Consider the following 23,872-nt stretch of genomic DNA (forward strand, 5'->3'; position numbering starts at 1 on the left):
ATATGGTCAATGTGCATAACACTGGACAGTTGAATGGCATGAGCTCATTATATCATATGTAGTTCAACACACAGAACTGCAACAGTATTTCACTATGCAAATACCATGTACAGGTCCCTCACATTTCTGATACAGACATGTATATCATACTAGTGCTCACAATTAACATATGTCTCACAGATTCTTTTGTAGACTAGTTGTGATGGTATTGCTTTTTGTTTCCTCTCTCTCTCTCTCTCTCTCTCTCTCTCTCCCCCCTCCATTCAAGAGGTTGGTACATACAGAATGCTGTTAGATGCCCTTGTAACATATTCTATGTGGGGGCTTTGAAGATTGGAGGAAGATGGGTGACGGCTGCCAGCCGTAAAATACAGGCTTGTGTTTTTAAATGAAGGAAAACACTGTTAAATGTCAACTTCAAGATTGTTGCAACATTGCCATCTGCTGTAAGGAAAATGTGTCTTTTCAATATGAAAATATCATATGAATCTCTTGTATGTTTCACAAGTCGGCTCCAGTGAGTCTGGATGAAGGTTTCATGCCCATTGTTTTAAGGTTAAAGTTAAGGGCCAGAATTTACATGTGGAAGGTGCTTTATTGCCCTGGTTTTTGCTAGAGTGTATATGTGAAATGCCTTTTATTGTACTCTCCTGAGCAGGAGTTAGCTTGCTAAATAATGCAGTTTGTTTGCCTGGGAACTCCAGACGAAGTGTCAACATGATGTAATTTGGGAGGGCCTTAGCAGAGCTGTTGTTTAGTGTTTAAAAACTATTGTTCAGTGAGAGACAAAAAAGCATTTTGATCTTGCACATCTAACCCAGCACTGCTCATGCTTTATGTATGTAAGTAGGATTATAGCACTGTGATTTCTCTTAGGAATAGTTAAATTTAGAAGAACGTTACACTTTGTTTTATGTTTCTGTGTGATCTCTGAACTTAAGTAGCATTGTACTGTAGTAGTTTTGTCTTGTGTTTTAATTATTTATTATTAAATATTTTAAAACCTTTACTTGTGGCTGGTTTATGTAGAGATAATTTAACCTCTAAAGTACATTACATATTTACAGATTTTACTGTCTAAGTCACTTCACATTATGCCTTGACTGATTAGTCATACTACCATTGGATTATAATATTGCACAGTAATAATTGGACACCCTTTTAAGGGCCTTTTAGTAGCTGATAATTATTAGCTGGGTGGTGGCAGGAATTACTACTGTTGGTCTGGGTAATAGGGGCACAGCTTGAGAACCTGTGCCAGTCTTTTTCCAGGAGGGTCTGTGTGGTTGTATAATCTCTTCTCAAAGTGTGTGTGTGGTGTGTCAGCTACTTGGGCAGGGACGCGAAGCACTGGTTGGACAGAGAGGGTAAGGAGGTTTTATCTTGCCCAGCTAGGCTGAGACCTGGACCCTATAGCTGTGCCAGTGGGGAGTAAGGGAGCAACCAGACCCAGACTGGCTGTGACCTCTGTGTGCACTTAAGGGAAATTGTACTTTACTGTGTGTATTAGTTATTCTTTCCTATTCTAGGATTCACCCTCTCTGGTGTCAGTGGTGAGGATTGAGGCTCCTTGATTGCTGAGCCAGGGCACGGGCATCAAATATTGGTGGCAGTGGTTGGGATATCCTATCACATATTGGTAGCAGTGGTTAGGATATCCTATCACATATTGGTTTGCTGTGGTGGGATCCACATCACATATTAATTAGTTGGCAAACACTAATTGGCTTGTAGTGGTGTGGGTAGAACAAATTCTTGTAGCTTATGTACAGTGATCTCAAAGTGTTTTGTACTGTAAAACAGCCACGCAGTGTATACTCAAAGTTTAGATCACAATTGTTTTATTTCTTTTGTTAGCTTAGTGTTAGTCAGGGTGAGCAGGCAGTATATCAGCAGAGGAGTATGGAAAGCTGACAAGGAGCCAGCTGGTGAAGATGTGCCAGGCTAGGGGACTGGTGAATGGAAACCTGACTAAGGCAGACCTGATTGCAGCCTTGGTTACAGTTGTATCAGAAAACAGCAGCCTGGGGGACAATCAGACTGACAGTGGAGATACAATATCCTCAAAGAATGGACAGCTCAACCTTTCTGCAGTGGACTTAAAAATCCAGCTGGAGCTAAAAAGACTTGAGTTGGAGGCCAGGTGTACGTAACTAAAAGCAGCTGAGAAAATGAGGAGTCGACAAGCTGAGGAAAATGAACAGCAGAGGAGGCATGAGAGGGAAATGCTTACTCTTCGTCAGGATCATGGAGGTAATGGGGAAGGGAGTAACCAGACCACAGAAGCACAAAAGGTCAGTAAATTTCTTCCAAAGTTTAAAGAGGATGATAATTTTGATAGCTTCATTCATATATTTGAGCAGGTATGTAAACAGTATGAAGTTAACCAAGGGCTTTGGGTATGGTTCCTGACCCCCTTACTCCATGGTAAAGTAAATTCTTTAGCAAAAATGCATGACACTGGCTGTTTTGATTATACTGCTGTAAAAAGACACTTGTTGGAATGTTTTATGCTAATACCTGAAATGTAGAGGAAAAAGTTCCGTGAGCATAGACACGAGGCAGATTAAAATGTATGTGAATATGTTGCTGAACTGAGCACTTATTTTCAAAGCTGGGTGAGTGGATGTCAGGTCACCACTTTTGAAGGGCTGACAGACCTTTTGGTAAGGAAACAAGCCCTTAGCACTTTGCCTGATGACATGATGATCTGGTTAGCTGATAGACAGTGTGCTACTTCAGAGGAGTTGGGGAAGAAGGGAGACCTATACCTAGCAAGCAGGGCAGCCCTGCACAGGAAAGGGACCCCCAGTACTGCTCATGGGACTAATGGAACCCATGGTGGGCAGCACAGACTGCCCCAACAGAATCCACCAGTAGCAGGGGAAGCCACTAGTCCAGGTATACGTCCAGGAGCTAGGGTTAAATGTTTTGAATGCAACCAGTTGGGCCATTTGGCATACAGGTGTCCACAAAGGCAAGGTGGTGAACCAAAGGTGAGGGTGCCAGTAAATGGGAAGACAAAATGCCAATAGTTGGTTGTCTTGAGACAAATGAGGTATGGAACTACCATCCTGCAGATGTCCTGGGAGGGAAGGATTTGGATGAGGCAGCACCATGTGCTTATGCAGTTATATGCAGTGAGGCTAGGAGACAAGCATGTGGGTCTGGTAGCCTGGGGGAGACCCAGACAGACTGCATACTTGCAGCCAGGACTGCTGAGGTGGTTGCTTCAGGGAGTGAGCTATGCTGTAGCTGTGATACTGAAGGTGTTCCACAGCTGCTTGTGGGTACTGATGTTCCCTTGGACAGGGTAACTGCAAAGGTAGAGGTGAGTAGTAGTACCCAGGCTGACAGTGAGGCACCACTGTCAGAGGATGCCAGACTTCCTATGGAAGGGGAGCTGGGAATGGTTACAAGGAGAGACTTGAGACAGGCTCAGCTCTCAGACCCTACATTGCAAGGCCTGAGGCAGGTAGCTAGGGAGGCATACTGTATACTGGAACAAAGTGTTACTGTACAGAGAGTGGACCCCTAAGGGAGGGCTAGAAGGTGAGAGAGTACAGCAGTTTGTAGTGCCTACAGCTTACCATCTGGGGCTTCTAGCCATACCCCATGATATTCCCTTTGCAGGTCATATGGACATAAGATGTACAAAGAGGAGTATTATGCAAAACTTTTATTGGCCTGGAATTTCCAGAGATGTAACAGGGTACTGCAGGACCTGTGAGCAGTGCCAAAAGGTAGGCAAGGCAGGAGACAAGGTGAGAGCTCCTTTGATGCCTTTGCCTGTGATTGAGGAGCCATTTCAGAAGGCAGCTATGGATATTGTGGGTCCTCTGAGTACCTCAAGTTCCACAGGGAAAAAGTATATCCTAGTGATTGTAGATTATGCTACACGATACCCTGAGGCAGTGGCCTTGTCCTCCATTGAGGCCGAGAAGGTGGCAAATGCTTTGCTAGAGATTTTCAGCAGGGTAGGTTTCCCAAAGGAAATACTGTTTGACAGAGGTGCCAATTTTATGTCAGACCTGCTGGCTTGTCTGTGGAAGTCCTGTGGGGTGAAGCACATGAAGATCACCCCCTACCATCCCCAAACTAATGGTCCTGTTGAAAGGTTAAACTCTACAATCAAGTCCATGCTACGGGCATTTGCAGATCAGTTTAAGAGGGAGTGGGACAAATATTTGCCCCATTTGTTGTTTGCTTACAGAGAGGTTCCCCAGGAATCCACAGGTTTTTCACCCTTTGAGTTGCTGTATGGGCATAAGGTGAGGAGACCTCTAGATTTAATTCAAGATGAGTGGGAAGGTGAGTGTGAGTCTCACAAGGAGTCTGTTGTGGCATATGTCCTGAACATCAGGACAAGGCTCGGGGAACTCATGGGCCTGGCCCAGGAAAACCTGGCAGAAGCCCAACAACAGAAAAAGGTGTGGTATGACAGGAATGCTTGAGCTAGAGAGTATGCTGTAGGGCAGCAGGTGATGGTTCTCATTCCTGTCAGACACAACAAGTTGCAAACAGCTTGGGAGGAACCCAACAAGGTGATAAGAAAGGTAAGTGATGTTAACTACATGGTGGAACTGCTAGGCAGGAGGCAGGGGCACAAATTGTACCATGTTAACATGATGAGACCTTACCATGATATGGAGACCCTTGTGCTGAGCATTTGCAGTGGATTGCAGGAGGATTCTGAGAGAGATCTTGTGACTGATCTCAGTGAGGGTCAGGCTGAAGGGGTAGCAATGTCCCAGCAGCTATCTCCTACCCAGGTTCGAGAAATCCGAGCAGTGTTGCAGGAGTTTGGGGGCATGTTCACCGGGAAATGAAAGCACCCACCTGGTGCAGCACCAGGTGGATACAGGACCTCAAAGGCCTATCAGGCAGGCCCCTTATAGGGTGCCTGAGAGAGTCAAACAGACTCTGAGGGAAGAGGTACAGGAGATGCTGGAAACAGGGGTGATTCAGGAGTCCAACAGTCCCTGGGCCTCCCCAGTGGTACTGGTGCCAAAGAAGGATGGCAGCACCAGGTTCTGTGTGGATTACAGGAAATTAAATAGTCACACAGAGGCAGATGCTTACCCCATGCCTAGGACAGATGAGGCCCTAGAGCAGCTAGGTGGGGCTAAGTATCTTACAACCATTGATCTTACCAAGGGTTACTGGCAGGTAGCTTTGACTCCCAGTGCTAGAGATAAGTCAGCCTTTTTGACTCCTTTTGGCTTGTATGAGATCACAAAAATGCCCTTTGGAATGAAGAATGACCAAGCGACTTTCCAGAGGCTGGTAGAGCATATCTTAGCAGGAGCAGGAGGGTTTGCCCTTGCTTACATGGGTGATATTGCTATCTACAGCCATTCTTGGCAAGAACACCTTCAGCATGTCAGGGAGGTGCTGGGCAGACTACAGAGGGCAGGGTTGACCATTAAGCCAAACAAATGTCAGGTGGATACAGCAGAAGTCTCCTACCTAGGACATAGAGTGGGGAGAGGTAAGATAAGGCTAGAACCTGCCAAAGTGGAAGTCATTCAGACATGGTCTGCACCTGTTACCAAAAAGCATGTGAGGGCATTCTTAGGGACAGCAGGGTACAACAGAAAGTTTGTTCCCAATTATAGTACCATAGCTGCTCCCCTCACAAACCTGACAAGGAAGAACAAGCCAGATAAGGTACTGTGGACACCAGCATGTGAGCAGGCATTTCAGAAGCTTAAGGAAGATTTTGGAGGACCCCCTGTGTTAGCCAGTCCAGACTATAGCAAATAATTTGTTGTGCAGGTGGATGCTTCAAACTATGGGGTGGGGGCTGTACTTAGCCAGATTTCTTCAAAGGAAGAAGAGCACTCAGTGGTTTATCTCAGTTGTAGGCTCCAACCCAGGGAGGAATGCTATGCAGCGGTAGAAAAGGAATGTCTAGCCATAGTGTGGGCACTACAAAAACTTCAGCCTTATCTGTATGGAAGAAAATTCACTGTGATGACAGATCACAACCCTCTAACATGGTTAAACAGAGCCAGTCAGCAAAATGCCAAGTTGCTAAGATGGAGCCTGGGGTTGCAAGCATATGATATGTCAGTGCAGCACCGCAGTGGGAGTAGCAATGCCAATGCAGATGGGCTCTCAAAACAGGGAATGGGGTGAGGTACATCCAGATAGACCTGATACTCTTAAGCGATATTTCTCAAGGGGCACTTGAAAAACTTGCTTGAGTTCCCGGGGGGGGTGAAGATTGGAGGAAGATGGGCGAAGGCTGCCATCCTAGTCAAACAGAATTTGATGCATAATTCTATCAATTGTATAATTAAATGTAAAATACAGGCTTGTGTTTTTAGATGAAAGAAAACACTGTAAAATGTGAACTTCAAGATTGTGGCAACATTGCCATCTGCTGTAAGGAAAACTAAGCCAAGCATTTCAAATGTGTCTTTTGAAGTTGCAAAGATCTTATGAATCTCTTTGATGTTTTACAAGTCGGCTTCAGTGAGTCTGGATGAAGGTTTCATGCCCATGTTTATGCTTTATGTATGTAAGTAGGATTATAGAACTGTGATTTCTCTTAGGAATAGTTAAACTTAGAAGAAGGTTAGACTAAGTATTTTTCTTTGAAATCAGATCTTTCCTACGATATTGTTTTAAGTTTCTGTGTGATCTCTGAACTTGAGTAGTATTGCACTGCAGTAGTTTTGTCTTGTGTTTTAATTATTTATTATTAAATATTTTAAAACCTTTACTTGTGGCTGGTTTATGTAGAGATAATTTAATCTCTAAAGTGCATTACATATTTACAGATTTACAGAAGTCACTCCAAATTAAGCCTTGACTGATTAGTCATACTACCATTGGATTATAATATTGCACAGTAATAATTGGACACTCTTTTAAGGGACTTTTAGTAACTGATAACTATTAGCTGGGTGGTGGCAGGAATTACTACTGTTGGTCTGGGTAATAGGGGCACAACTGGAGAACCTGTGCCAGGCTTTTCCCAGCAGGGTCCGTGTGGTTATATAACCTCTTCTCAAAGTGTGTGTCAGCTACTTGGGCAGGGACATGAAGCACTGGTTGGACAGAGAGGGTACTGGAGGTTTTAGCTTGCCCAGCTAGGCTGAGACATGGACCCTATAGCTGTGCCAGTGGGGAGTCTTATTGGGGACCTGGTGAGCAAGGGAGCAACCAGCCTCAGACTGACTGTGATCTCTGTGTGCACTTAAGGGAAATTGTACTTTACTGTGTATATTAGTTATCCTTTCCTCTTCTAGGAGTCACCCTCTCTGCTGTCAGTGGTGAGGATTGAGGCTCCTTGATTGCTGGGCCAGGGCACGGGCATCACAGGGGCAGTAACACATGCTTTACAACTAGGCTGATAGATCATGAGACTTATTACTGATAAGAAATATGACAGTTCTATAGCAGTATATTTGAATAAATCTCACCATGGGGACAATAGTGGGTCCCAAGGTATTGTTTCTGAAAACGTCTGTTCCTCAGTTTGACGAAACATTCATAAGGACAATTGTTATGTACAGACTCAATGTATTAATATTAACTCTGATACTTTATCCTGTAGGGGGTTTAATGAGGAGTGTAATTGGAGGCTGTGTATTCAAATATGTAATTAGGTGTTAATTGCTTCTTGTGATTAAGGCATGTATTTCTGGTAATGATTTACTCTTTGAAGGCTTTGGCCAAGACATCAGAGTATAATAAACATGTGTGAATTACTGGCTGGTTGTATTTTTTTTGCTATGTTCTGACATTTTATTTGTTTTGCTAAGAGGTTGTTGTATCTCTGGCCATTGTGTATGGCCTATCATGATTTTGTAGCATGGTACTGTTCACTTATTTATTTGGACTGTGGGGGTGGGGCAGATGTGAGTGTCATGGTTGCTTTTGTTTCCAACTGTGCATGCTGCCCCAGTTGTGCGTGGTCTATCAGCAGCATATGTTTGTATGGGCACTGTGGTGCCACGGTAGCATTGTCAACTCACAGCAAGAGGTTGGCTAGTTCAGTTCTTGGCTGGGGTGCCTTCTGTGCAAAGTCCTCCCTGCGTTCTTGTGGGTTTCCTCCCATTGTACAAAGGCATGGGTCTTGAGCATTTCTCCCTGGCCCTCCACTGAAAATTGGCTCATTCCAAGTTGGACTTTCCCGGTTAACAAATGTTAAAAAAATATATATACATGTGTGTATGTATATATATATATATATATATATATATATATATATATATATATAGTTGTACACCTCAGTATTTATTGGTAATTTAGCTATATATTGTTGTACACATATATGGATCTACCTACATATCTCTCTCTCTATGCATGCTTCTATTCATATATATATATATATATATATATATATATATATATATATATATATATATATATGTGTGTGTGTGTGTGTGTGTGTGTGTGTGTGTGTGTGTGTGTAGAAACCAATCCTTCCTAATTGCACATTGTCTCTTCCCTATTGTAAACTGGCTGTAAAGAAGTGTATGTTTGAGAAAACATCTTTAAACCATACAGCTGAGGTGACTTACTGGTAAATTGCATTGTCTATGGTATACAGGGTCCTTGGTTTGAGACCTGTAAGGGCTGTTTATTTTGTTGCTAGGCAGAACAAGGACTGTTGGATACAGAGTGGTTAAGGCAGTTTTGAGCAGCTTTGAGTGTGTTTGCATGGGTTTGAGTGATGATAAGCGATGCTAACGTACAGATAAAGGAATAGGTGCTTACACCGTGTAGGCTTTGCTTACCAGTGCACAAATCTGCTTAGCATTTACATTTAAGCAATGCTTAAACCTGCTAAGCATAGCTCAGCCCTGATAACCAGTGATCATATTCCAGTCTGATAAAATAGCAGGGTAATGACATCTTTAATAAGTGTATTTAATTCCCTGTACATAACATGCTTCTATGTGCTGTCATTACAGTAGCAAGAGGTGTGATGGGACACCTGAGTATACATAGGTAGTACCACAATCTTTTCTCTTTGTATTTGTGTCATACATGGGTAGTTTCCCAGGTTATATGCAGTCACACTTGCATGTTACACCAGCTACAGTGCACTGCTTGACAAAAATAGTTTAACACATATTGTAGCATTACGTTAGTCCTTTTAACATTGCTTTTCCAAGTAAGAGTAGATTGCAGATTGTAGTACTGGAATCATACACCCCAGCATGCAAAGCTTGACTCGGAGTTCTGACTATCTTGTTTTTGGTGTTTGAGCTGTATCTTTATGTGTATCTCCTACTGGATATTGATCTGATATGTTGATATTTGCTGTAGACTATTATGTTTTTTGGACATGTCATCGAGGACTGCTGTCATGTAGTAATGGAATACCTTTCAGTTTAAGACGTGTATCTTTCAAAACATTCATCCTAATGCATAACCTGTTAGCTATCTACTTTCTGTCTGTCCTCTGCACAGATGTGCAGGTGTCAGGTATTGCTACGGCCATACCACTATGTAGGTGCCCACACTGTATTGTGCTGTGGGCCTGGACACTGCTGCTAGTTCCGACATATGGGACATTCTTTAATGTGGGCCTTACCCCTTTTCCTTGCCTGTGTGAGGGACATTACAGAGGTGGTGGCCTACAGATTCACATACAGTAGGTGGCAATACGTCACAGGACAGGACATGTGGAGACAGCCAACCAATATGGGGGACATATCCACAGATTTGTGAACAGATTCTATGTAATCAGTGCTGTTATGCACATGGTGGCTTGATTGATTGACAGGGTTTGCGTGGACATGCATTTTGTATGTGATGTCAGGACTCACCATGATATGTCTCTGACATACCTCTCCATTGGCACACTGCCCACAGACTGGACACGTCTGCATGTTATGCATTGTCTTTTCCCCAGACAGTTGGTGCCCTTAGTAAATCAGTCATGGACTCTGGGGAATGCAGTCAGTAAATACTCGCATCTATTGGTATTACCAACGTCATCTTCCTCAAAAAGGATGTTGCAACTGCCTCAATGTATGATAGCAATATGTCCAATCTACCCCTGTGTGTCTGCCTCTGTTCCCAACTAGTGATATAGGGGTTTATGCCTAGCTTAGTGAGTGGGAAATGTTATCAAAGGCTTTGGCCAGGTCTAGGTGGGCTATATGTTTCACCTTGCCTTCATCCACAGCTCAGGTGACTGACGCCAAGAAGTTGACCATGTTGAATGAGCAGGTATGACCTACCCTTCACAAAAGTAAACTGTGTGGGATCCTGAGCCTGCAGATTCCCATATCCCTGTTTATTAGGTGCATGATGATGCATTGCATAGCTTCGCATAACAGACTTGTCAGGCAGTTGGGGTGGTGTTTCCCAGGGTCTGTAGTCACACCTCGTTTGTGGAGAGGGGTGACTGTAGCAGTGCACAATTCAGTAGGGACAAAGCCTGAGGTGAGGCTGTGCTTGAACAAGGCACACATGTGAGGTGCCAGGTCACTCTGTGGATATTGTCAGGTCCCCTAGAAGCTGTATTCTTGGCATTGGACAGTGTTGTTTTAACCTGTGCTGCAGTAATACTGGGTGCCTAGCAGTGTACTGGTATTGTGACTGGTTCTTTGGGGGGAGAGAGGGGTAAAGTTTGTACTCAAAATGCCAGCCAGTATATTGGCATTATTTGTTGGTGCAGTCTGGGAGGTACCATTGTCTAGTAGCTCAGAACAAATCTTGGTATTGCCATGGAGATTCTTTACATAACTGTATGAGGCCTTGTGGTTGTCTTTACTATGTGCTCCAATTCTGTTCTCACAGCTAACTTTGTAGTATCTGATGAGGGATCTCAACTTTTAATTGAGGCTGATAAGGGTTTATTTCCAATCTCGGGACTTCACCTTATCCCATATCAGTTCACTCCTTTTGTTGTACAGTTTTTTTATAGCAGGGGGCCACCAGGTCAGCTTCCTTTTTTGGGGGTGAGGGTCCTGGTTGTATTGGGTATGGCAGTATTCATGCATTTGTGTACATGTTCATAGTGCATTGTTGTTTGATTCAGTTGTCATGCAACTAGTCTCCATTTGCATGGCTACCGTGAGGTTAGCCACCTCTGTTTTTATGAGGCCATACTTAGCTTTGGAAAGGCTTTTCATGGTGGTTACCTGTGCAGGAAGGGGGTGGATTTCCAAAGGTGATTAATTTGTGTTCAGCTATAACAAGGGAGGAGTTGACTATTGGTGTAGAGCAACAGTTACCCATGTTAGCAAGGACCAGGTCAATGTGATGGGCATGTGCATCGATACATGGGTAGCTTTTCCCAGTTAATGGTGGGATAGTTGAAGTCAACCAGTATGAGAGTGTTAGGTTGGACACTAATATTCTCCAGGGTGTTTATGGGCATGGAATGTGAATATTGGAACATATTTGGGGACCTATAGCAGGCTACAAACTGAACCACTGTTTTACCCATTGTAAGCTACGCCTGCAGGATCTGTAATGCATAATGTTGGTCTACAACTCTGGAGGTGTGTGCATCCTTAATGAATATGAAAATACCACCACCTTTGGAGCTTCAGTCCAGGTTCTGCAGCCAAAGGTTGTGGAAAGAATTATAGGCTGGTACTGCAGGGGTGCTTCCTGCTGCCATTAACCAGGTCTCTGTTACAGCACAGATGTCATTGTTCCCCATTTTAAGGAATACTTCCAGTGAGTGCATTTTCAGATTTAGAATACTAGTGTGCAGCAGCATGACCCTTTGACTGCATGACTTTGTAGCTGTCATATATTTCTGTATATTTATGTATTTATTCACACACACACACACACACACACACACACACACACACACATATATATATATATATATATATATATATATATATATATATATATATATATATATCTCTCTCTCTCTATATATATATATATATATCTCTCTCTCTCTCTATATATATATATATATATATATATATATATGTGTGTGTGTGTGTGTGTGTGTGTGTGTGTGTGTGTGTGTGTGTGTGTGTGTGTGTGTGTGTGTGTGTATGTATTATGTATAGATTTGTCCACATATATGCATCTCCATACATGTATATATAGAGTACATGACTGATTCTACAGACTCCTTTCCCTACTGTTTGATGACTGTACTAACTGATATATTTGGAATGTCATCAGTATTTTGCAGGGCTCAGATGGTGTAATGGTACATTGCTTTGATCATAGTTTACAAGGTCCTGGGTCCAAAGCTTGGCTGACCTTATTATTTTGTTGCAAGGCAGAACAGTTCTGCTGGGGAGGAAGGGATAAGGGCAATAATTAAAAGAAGTCCCTAGTTTGGGCCCCATCACCCCCATTTAGACAGCCTTTGGTCTGATTTGTTGCAGTAAGAGGTTCAGAGTGTGGATCCGATGTCCAACTGCACTACATATATATGTGTGTGTGTGTGTGTGTGTGTGTGTGTGTGTGTGTGTGTGTGTGTGTGTGTGTGTGTGTGTGTGTGTGTAGTACAGTCAGACATCGGATCCACACTCTGAACCTCTTACTGCAAATATATAAAAATAAATACATTTTCCCTAGTCTATGCTGTATGATATGTTTGAAAAAGCATCAAACCTGTATGCAGCTTACATGGCTTAGTGGTATGTTGCTGCACCAATAGTGTGTAAAGTCCTGGGTTTGAGACTTGCAAGGGTTGATTATTTTGTTGCTGGGCCGAACAAGGGCTGTTGGATACACCGTGATTAAAGCACTTTTAAGCAGTTGTAAGTGGGTTAAATATGCTTACAGACAGCTCTAAAATGCTTATTCTGTGTAGGCATCACTTAGCACTGCGCAAACAGGCTTAGTCACGCTTACTACTGCTTACTCCCACTTACCCCCGTACTAATTTCTTTAAAAGAAAAGAAAAAAATGAGTGATAGGCAAGTGGTGAAAAAGGGGGCACAAAGAGGGTAAAACAATATGAAAGACAGCTAGGGATGTGCAGGATGGGTGTAGGGAAGGTCCACAGCTGTCCATTTCTTCTACAGCAACAGCTGATCATATATACTGAATTTCGAGGTAAATTTGGACACTCAAACTTCTGAGAGCAGGGTGTGGACTACAATAATGTGTTGTGAAGCCAATTAGGCAGGATTACATGTCAGGGTACACGTGTGTGAAATGGACAGCTATATATGGGGCAACAATTTTTTGGGGGAACAGATTGCCCTTTTTTTTTGGGTGAGAGTGGGATGTTGGGGAAGGATAGTAGGTATACTTGGAAAGGTAGGTTGTGTAGGAAGACAGACAAGACAGACAAGACAGCATATACGGGAGGTATATGACACATGTGGGGGGTAAACACCTTGGATGGGGAGGGGTGTTTGGTAATCGGAAGCCCGCGAGCCTCCAAATGGATACAGTGGGACTGAGCTCCCCACCCATGGGCAGTCACCACTGCACCTTCACAGCCCTAAAGGTGGCTGTGCTGAGGGATGAACAGGAGGGGCAGGCTGATCCTCTATTTGTGCCATGTGGCCCTCAATCTGGTATAGCAGATCTCCCAATTCCTTGCGGAGTTCGCTACGCACCAGACCCCGGACCTGGCTTCAGGTGACAGGATCCTGTCAGCGCCCACACCCAGGGGGGGCAAACCCCATCCCCTGAGGCACTTCCACCTGAAGATGGTGCAGGACCAGCGGATGAGGAGGTCCCGGGGTGTGTCGCAGACATGTTGGGGCTTGGTGTCACAGCCAGATGAGGAGGGAGAGGCAGAACCACTGGGATCGGCCTTCCCTGATGTGCTATGGTGTTGCAGTTTTAGAACAGATGTTGGTTAGTAATGGTAAACGCATTCCAGAATTAGTCATAACAGCATGCATGAGTATTCCCATTAACCCAAAACAACAGATTTGGAACATTTGCATAGCACACAGAATGCATGCATATATGGAACCACAGTGGGCATTAGCATGCAGGTTACATTGATAGTAACAGGCCGCCATTGATAGTATTTGAACAGGGAACATTAATTGGAATATATTTCAACATTTGTAGAACAACAGGACACATGTCACAACATTAGGTTTGGTGGAAAGCATAACCCATTCATTTATGTGTTTAGATTATTAGTGAAGATAAGGTGGGGAGAGTGAGAGATGTCAGTTAACAAATGTAGATTCTTGCAGTGGTCACAGTTTAATGGTCATTGCTCTACTCATTACTCTACAGGTATTATTACAACTATGGCCTTGGGTTGGGCAGTGGTATGTTTGTACAAAATATAATTACACCCTTCTTATGGCTATTTTATTCTTTCTCTTACCTGGAAGACCCGTGGAGGGAATGTTTGTTAATACAACATGACTGTTTCTACCCATATTCACATAGTCAGGGTTACATATGTGCACTCATACTGTGATTTCTATTGAGTCACCCTGTTTGTTGGTAGCAGGGACCAGTAGCTGTGACAGCATGACACTTTTGAGCATTTCTTGGGGGAGACCACTTGGTGTATGTACTTATCTTGCTGTCATTTGCAGCCTTGGGTTGGACTGTGGGTGTTGGACAGAGTATTACTACTGACTTCTTATAGCTACTTTATATCTTCTTTCACCTGGAAGATCTGTGGTGGGAATTTATGTTGACACTACATGACTGTTTCTACACATATTCACAAAATGCTACTTGAAATTATGCATACAGCTTACTACCACTCCCGAGATTCATACCATGGCTGTTTCTGCTAAATATACAACATGTTTGTGTTTCATCAGAACAAGCTATTGAAAAACTGCTGTCATTTCCTTGAATGTTTTCTTTCTAATTCTCTCTTGGTTGTACAATCTGACCTTCTGATTACAACATTCTTTTATATACATTCCTATACATACCTTTTTCATATAGCACAGTGTGGAGAACAGTGCATTAACACAACATTGCTATTCTGATATCAGATCTTGGTGCATGAAACTTTCCAGTCATACAATACCAAAGTAAACATAACCAGTCTGGGGTTTTCACTTTTATTGACAGGTAATTACACTTTTATTGATATATGACCTGTATGTCACTAATACTCTCCTACCGGCTTCTTCAGTCAGTAAAAACCATACCGATTTTAAATACTGCAGGGTGGCATTCTGCTAAGTTTTATTTATTTGCCCTACATAATACCAGCTAGATTGTTACTCACCAGCCTCAAGATGCAACCTTTGCAGCCTCTTGGTGTGGACTTCAAAGTTCACAGCCCTCTCATCCGCAGCTGTACAGAAGATAAGAAAAGCATTTATGCATACCTATCTATCACATACACAGGCTGGACTTTGGAGAACACTTATTTTGATTATTACACACGGCTGGAGCATTCCCTGTCCAGGCATCTTGGACCCACTGGTCCCAAAGGTCCCTCTTCCTCCACTTCAAATTTGCAAAGTGGTGCCGGACCTGCTCACCAGTCTGAGAGATGCCAATGACAATGGTGAGATCTCGGGCAAGTTGGTCCCAGGCCTCCGCTTTGTATTGGGAGCCCTGGTACTGGTCCTGCAGCAGTCGCCCTTCATGGTCTTTAATGAGGAGTCCAACCATGACCCTGGACTCCTGAATGCTCCAGCACTGCACCCGAAAGCGGACACCTTCACCGACACCTCCCATAGTGCCTACAGTGGGGAGCTACAACTGGTTATGAGCTATATTCCCACCTGCATGGTTTAAATAGGGCTAATTTCCTGCCCCTTACCATGATTGGACAGTTTTGAAACTGCTGAGCTAAGCTAAGTAATGGGCAAACCTGCTTAGCTAAGATAACTGTTGCTTAAAGGGGTAGATGCTTAGCCCTGCTTACCAGTGCGTACATCTGCTTAGCTATGCTAAATCTTGCTTAAACTTTAAATTTCATTGACACCTCATGTTTAGAGCTGCTATGCTATCCTGGTTAGCATATACATAATAATATTCACTACCTACTTATGAGAAATGCATTTTAGTTGTGTTTCACATATGAAAACATGCAGACTGCTGTGGGGCTCAAACCATATCGGACTGCATGCGAAGTGATTGGTCTAACCACTACACTACTCTAATTTCAGTGCTTGCATTCTGTAGATTTCTGTTTAGCTTCTTTTGATGTTTAAACTTTGATATGCATAGCTGCACAATGGGCAAACCCATGCAGCTATGCTTAAATGTTATTGCACACAGGGAAAAAAAAGGAATATATTTAAATATTGCTGTTTGAAACTTAGAACATAGAATGACAGGCTTTGGATTAGCATGTATTTTCTGAGGATGTAGAGTCTTAAACTCATATATTTGTCAATATTTAATTTCTTCAATTCACAGCTATTTGCCAGGCAGGTTCAGATTTTAGGGGAACACACCAAAAATATGAAGCAGTAATCTGGACATTCTGTGAAGATCTGTAAAGTTGAGAGGTATGGGTGTCTCTTATTTTCTCCACAGACACTAATGTGTCTGTGGAGACTTTCATTCATTTTGAATTGCTGAACAGCAATTCTGGTGAGCAGGGGACATGTGTATTGTGAGAGCACTGATCTCAGACACACCCCTTGTGCTCATACACAGAACCATGTCTGTTTTAGAGCAGAGCAGCGCGCCTTCATACATATGCATGGCACGTTGCCGTGCTGAATGGGAACTGAATAAGCTATTCCTGCATGGAAGTTTGCTGAATACTGGAGATTATCTTGTCATATTTCTGTCAATATCTGTGCAAAGAAGTAAGGCAAGATTATGGGTGAAGTCTAATACTGACAGCAGAACAAAGATATTTAAAAAAAAACATGCTTTTCTATGATAAGGACGTAACTCAAATACTTACCTTATTTGTCAGATTATGGAAATTAAAATATATCTCATTAGTATGCCTATGAAATAACTCGAATACTTACCTTATTTGTCAGATTATGTAAATTATTAATTTTCTCATTAGTATACCTATATCTTTGCAAAGGACAATGGTGACAACATGCATGATGGATCATTTCAAAGCTGATATCAAACTACACAACTTTTATCTGATATATACCCTTTGTCTGTTAATATTTATCATATTTATGTAAGTATCTCAGCAAAATACAATAAATTACCATTTCTTCATCCAAGATGTCTCCCCCGGTTCCCAGTGTTGTGTGCTTGCCACTTGGACATATACCCAAAATAAAACGTGCTGCCCCCTTCCTTTCTCACTGCTGTATCTCAACTTCTCTGGACTGCATTTCTTTGGATTCCCATGAAACCTTCCCTCCAGTCAACAAGGATGACCTTTCTCAAGCTCAAAAAAGTCTTGGACATACATCCATAATAAAACGGGCTGCCCTTCCTTTCTCACTGCTGTATCCCAACTTCTCTGGACTGCATTTAGTTGGATTCCCATGAAACCCTCCATCCAGTCAACAAGGACAACCTTTCCAAAGCTCAACAAAGTGTAGGTGCAAGTCTGCATTTATCAGTTACTCTTTACTGTATTTTCTGTATAGTTTGTGGCTTGCACACTCGCACGGACCTTGCCCTCATCACGTCCTTTTATCCCCATTTATGTTTTAGGCATTTAAGATTAGTTGAAGTTGTTCCCCTTTACTGGCACTAGATGACAGTATACTACCAAGCATATTAACTTGTACCTCAACCAAAGGAAAAGAATAACAAACTAAAAGACAAAAACATTATATATATATATATATATATATATATATATATATATATATATATATATATATGTGTGTGTGTGTGTGTGTGTGTATATATACATTTTTTTTCCAAGCTCCATATCTGCCTATCCCAGTTAGGTATGCTGATTACTAGGTAACAGCAGTTCACTACGCATGAATGTACCTCCTTAAAACAATTTACTGTCCACCATTAAACTTCTTTTTTCTGCTTGAACAGACTTAAATTTACCTTATAATTACAATTCAAGTGCTGTTCCTGACAGTTTTTTTAGGCACTTTTGCCTCTTTCAGCTGGGCTAGCCCCACTCCATTTGTCCATGCTGCACTCAAGCTCAGTCTTCTCCACTAGGCTACCCCCATTCCACCCACCCCACTTCAATTACATTTATACCTACCCTTGCCCCACCTACCCATCCATCCTCCTATCAAACTCTTCCTCCTCCACACTCCTCCCAATTAGCCTATCATCCATCAGCCCAACCCCCTTTTCATCTTCCCCATATACTCCACCTCCTCTGCCCTGCTACATTGCTAATACTTCATTACTTCACTTCCTACTTCCACACCTTTTCCTTAAGTCTAGCCCCACCTTCTATACCTGCCTTTCAACCATAACCCTTTACCCCAACCTCAACTGTGTTACCTCAGTACTGCTACCCATACTTCACTGTAACCCCACCAATCCTACTCTTTCCATCTATCCTTACAACTACTCTACACAACTCACCCATCCCTTATTATAATCCACACCTCTCAGTAATGCCTCTCATATTCAACATCTTTCTCCTTGTTTTTACTGTTTACCTCTTTATCCTTCTAACAATCTCATCGCTTCACCCAACCTATATATCTCCCAAACCCACATCTACAACATCTATCCACAATGTAACCCTCTCCACCTACTCTGCAATCTGCTCTACTCTGTATGCCACTGATTTAATTCTACAAAAGAAAATGACAATCCTCTCTCCACAACATAACCTTCCTAGTAACTTTGTCCATAATTATTTTTGAAACCCAAAAAAGAAGATCCATCCAGTTACTTTTCCTGCTCATCCTAGCCTAGTTCAGTGTGATGATATACACCCAAACCCTGTTCCTTTTCCTTGCTGTCATAATGCCTCTAACTCCACAAAATCCCTACATTTCACCACCATCAATATTCAAAGCATAAGAAATAAAATCCCTCATCTGCATGCATGGTTAAGTCAACATAAACCAGACTTTACAGCCATAACTGAGACCTGGCTACAACCATATATAAAGGATTCCAAATTTCTACCTCCAAACTATTCATGCCTTAGAACAGACAGACTTCACAAAAAGGCTGAGGCATCACCTTATTATATTCAAGCACCTTTACAGTGATTCCATATTCAAAGCCTATTCCCCTCTTTTCCACCGCAGAATTACTTGTTACCTTCTTAAAACTCAATGACTGTAAAAACCTTTGTATCATAGTCATATACATTCCCCCAGGCAGCAATATTCCTATTCTTGAAAACATTCTTGCCTGGACAACCGACAATATAAAAAATGAAGCAGTCATCCTAGGAGACACAAACATTAACTGGTTAGATATCTCCAAAAACAACCCTTCTTCAGACATCAACCTTCACATCTATACTCAGCTAATTTCTGATATCACCAGACCTGACCATAAGAATAGCAAAGGTTCAATTCTGGATTGGATCATGGTTTCAGACCCAAATAAAATCTCCTCCTCTGGTATGCTCCCAACTAGTATAAGTGACCACTTACTAGCATTCATAATACGTAAGCCCACCACTATACCTAACATACACCGATATAGACACACCCAAGATTTATCCTACTTTTCCCCAAATACCTTCAATGAAATTTGGTATAATACTAACTGGAGTCCACTAAAATTTCTCCCAGTTAATGAAGCTGTGGAATTCTTCAGTTCCACATTTCTTCGAATCCTAAATAGTCTTGCCCCTCTCCAGCTAAAAAGATTCAAGGCAAAACATGCTAACTGGTTTGGGAAGTCCACAAAGCAAATCATGTCCTCTAGGGACAAAGCCTGGAAAGCCTGGCTGAAAAACAAAACTCACTCCAACCTCATGCAATATAAATAACTTCGCAATCAGGCTAAATGTTTAGTTCTCAAAAATAAAAAAAAGAATACTTCCAAACCCTGCAAAAAACAACATAAACAAAACCCCAAGAAATTTTGAGGAGCAATCAACTCCCTACTCCATCCAGGAACTAACTATAATCTATGCCCAAACCCCAAAAAAAAAAACACCCTCTTGTTAGTCACACTCTTTAACTCATATTTTGTTGACACGATTGCTAAGCTTACTACCACCTTCCCACCTATCAACACAGACCCACTAAAACTTCTAGTAGTACTTACCCCATCTACTCCAGTACCCACTTTCTCACTCTTTTCCATACTACCTCAACCATGCAAAAACTTCTCCATAAACTAAAACCATGCACCAATGCCCTAGATAACTTACCTGCAGAATTCTTACAACTATCAGCCTCCTCCATAGCTTACCCCATCAGCATTCTCATCAATAGGTCTGTTCAGGAATCATGTATACCTGATATCTGGAAAAAGGCATATGTTCTCCCACTCCATAAAAGTGGCAACAACTCTGACATCTCAAACTTCTGACCTATCACCTTTCTTTCCCCCATCTTAAAAATACTAGAGAAATGCATTCACACTCAACTACTTAGTCACCTGGTTCGTCACCAACTCCTTTCTTCCACTCAACATGGCTTTAGGCCAGGACATAGCACTAACACTACTCTCATTTCTTTCCTGGACAAAGTACACAGAGCTTGGGATGATGGCTCCATAGTCTCTGCACTCTTTATTAATCTATCAAAAGCATTTGACACAATTTCCCACTCCTTTCTGCTCACTAAACTCTCAACCTTGGCATCTCTCCCTTCACCCTTCGGTGGTTTTCTAACTATTTCAGCAATAGGCAACAATCTACTATTTGGCAGCACTCCTCCTCCCCTTTCATTAATACTAATGCAGGGGTACCCCAGGGATCTACACTTAGTCCCCCTTTATTCAGTATAGTCATCAATGACTACCACAGTACTCTTAGCCACAATACTGTTATCCAATATGTAGCTGATTCTACTATTATCTGCTCTTATAAATCTGCCTCTGTACTACAGCAACTTACCCAATAAGCATTTACCTCAACTGAAACCTGGATGTCACAGAACCATCTCACCCTCAACCCCAATAAAACTAAACTCTTAATATTTACCCCCCAAACATCCAGCCCAGTTGACAAGTCTGAATTCTCTGTTTGTTCTAAAAATAATACTATTGTTGAAGTCTTTCCTAGTTTCAAATTGCTTGGTGTCATCATTGACCATAATTTAAACGTTGACCTTCATATCTATAGTAATATAAAAAAACAGCAAAAGCTAGGAGTCCTTTATAAGTGCAACCATTTTCTTAGCTTCGCTGCTAAAAAGGCTCTTGTCTTATAATTCCTGCTTCCAGCTCTCTTATATGGCGCCCCCATCCTCACCAATATTCAGTCCTTCCTGAAAACTAAACTCGACTCATGCTACAACAAAGTTGCCAAATTTGTTGCAAATTCGAAATTCTCCATCCACCACTGTTCCTCTCTGCATCAACTGAATTGGCTTGAATTCCCCTACCATCTCACATATCTACAACTAACTACAGCCCATAAACTCATCTACTACCCAGCAGCCTGCCCATCCCTCTCCTCTGTTCTGACCATGTACCATTGTAATCGACACCTTAGGTCAGAAAACAAAATGCTATTGAACTTTGATAAATCTAAGTTCTCAGCTGACCAAATGCTGTATTCTTTTACTGTCCCCAAGCTGTGGAATAATCTCCCTCTTCACTCAAACCTGACCCCCTCTCAAAATCCTTGCTCTTTTCCACTCAATCACTAATCTATCTTCCACTTCTCTCTAGCATACTAACTCCTTTTGCTGTCATTTTAGCATGCGTTATCCCTACCTTAGGCCTTCTGTCTCCTTTTTTACCCTTTAAGTTAATTTCTTCTCACTGCTAATAATTTTACTTATATATTTATAATTGCTCTATTCCTACATTCTCACCATGATTGTAAACCATTCTTTACTGTTGTTATCGAATTTATTCCATGTTATTATCAAATAATTCTATGTGGTTATTATTTTATTTTATTTTAATGTACTACTACTGTTCTATATACTATGTATTGTTGTGTAAAATTTCCTTGTATGCAATTAAATGCGAAGGTTTTCTTCTCAGACCTCTGCTGAAAATGGGCTCATTTTAGGCCCAGCAGACTTTCCCAGTAAACAAATGCAATAAATAAATAATGCAATGCAATAAATAAAGGATAATCACACAATACTGGTTAAGATACCATTTTAAAGCTGACATTCACATAAACAAATTAATTACAAATTGTATGAGCCAACATGTTCGCCAAGATATTATGATTTGCTTTACCAAACAGGTATGCATATCATCTGCATTCCTTGGCAACTATTTCATAATGACATGAATGCACACTGTCAACATTTACACCATTATGAAGACCTGCATCTGCTGAACAGCTTTTGCCTTTGCATTTTTAGTCTAGCTGTTTTGGTTAAAGAATTATGAACATTTGTTTCCTGTGTGGTATTAAAAATGGATTCTCTGAAAATGAGCTCAGGGAACACTTTTGTTTCTATGGTGGAAGTAAGAAGTCAGGATTTTCTGAGCTGTTCCAGAGTGACTCAGTTAACTACTGCATCCTCTGCTGGCACAAAACCTGAGTCCTTCCCAATTTGTTGATGTTCACCTCTTTTACTTTCTGTCAATGCTGCACAAGTTTCAACTCCTACATTCTCTGTTGCCATATCACTTGGTTCTTTTTCCATATTACCAGCCTTAACACCCCCCCCCCATAAAAAATGTCCTGCTATGTTACCACAGCAAAGCTGTCCACTGGATCAACGTGCTTGATTATTTTCAACAGAATATCATCAGCTACTCCCCTGACACTATTTCTGTTACCAGCATCACTCCAGTGGACTAACTTCCTTCATTCTCCATTGAGACTGGTAAATTCCACTCATTTGTATCATCCACTGTGCAGGATTCATTATCTGCATTCTCATTTTTCTACCTTCAAACTCATAGCTGTTCTCTCCTCCTCTTTCTCCATCTGCTGCTTCTGTTATGCCTCTTCCTTGATGCTGTAGGAGTCCTTCAGCACCATCTAGCAGCACCAAATGATAGGGAAAGTTCCCAGTGTCATGGCCAGATTTGCCCTAGTCAGTATGAATACCACCTTGGGAATCCTCTAAAAAGAGGTTACTAGTCTAGAGGGACTAAGCCAGTCAATAAAATTGTAATTATTATTCTTTCTTTACTGTGATAAGGTGAGGACACCCAAGGAGTTTTTTTTTTTTTTGAAGTGTGACCACTTAAGGAAAGCAATGGAAATGAACCCTTGGAAGATAATGCCTACAATATACAGAAAATGTGTCTTTGCAATAGATAAATAAATATTAGAAGAAAAGAGTTACTGTACAAAAGTAAGAATTTACCTATATGAAAACACAGCTGGTCCAGAGTGAATGAGCAGCTAGGAGCAATTATCCACCAAAATCTGAAATTCAATAAACATATAGCCCAGAACATAATTAAAGTTCAGTAGAAACTCAGCACCCTTTATCGATGCAAAAACTATGTGACCACTGACAGTAAAGCCATCATAGCTAGAACTCACCATCTCTCTACATTACTATATTCATCCTCTTTTCTAACCAACATAAACAAAGGTGACTTAAATGAATTATCCATTTGCTATAACAAAATAGCAAAATTTGCTATCACCTCTTCCTATCAATTCCATCACTGTCAAGCCCTTAAACAATTAGGTTGGCTAGAATTACCTAACTTAATTAAAGTTTAACCAGCTTACCATAGCCCACCAAATAGTCTACCACCTGAATAAACTACCAGCTCTAACAGGCCTACTCAATCTCTACAACTACAACACCCAACTAAGATCCACAAATAAAATGCTACTAGAAATATCTAAAAGCAAATATATGTCTGGTGACTCAAGTGCAGTCGCCAAAATGTGGAACTCCCTCCCAAACTAAATCAGAATGCAACCTAACAAATCTAATTTCAAAAGTCATCTGAAGTCCTACCTATCCAATTCCTGGATATGCAACTGTCAAGACCCAGACTAACTTAATAAATGCCTAGTTCTTTC

The sequence above is a fragment of the Protopterus annectens genome, chromosome 8.part0 (genome assembly GCF_019279795.1).
Source record: "Protopterus annectens isolate FY-2018-M chromosome 8.part0, PAN1.0, whole genome shotgun sequence".
Lineage (NCBI taxonomy): Eukaryota > Metazoa > Chordata > Ceratodontiformes > Protopteridae > Protopterus > Protopterus annectens.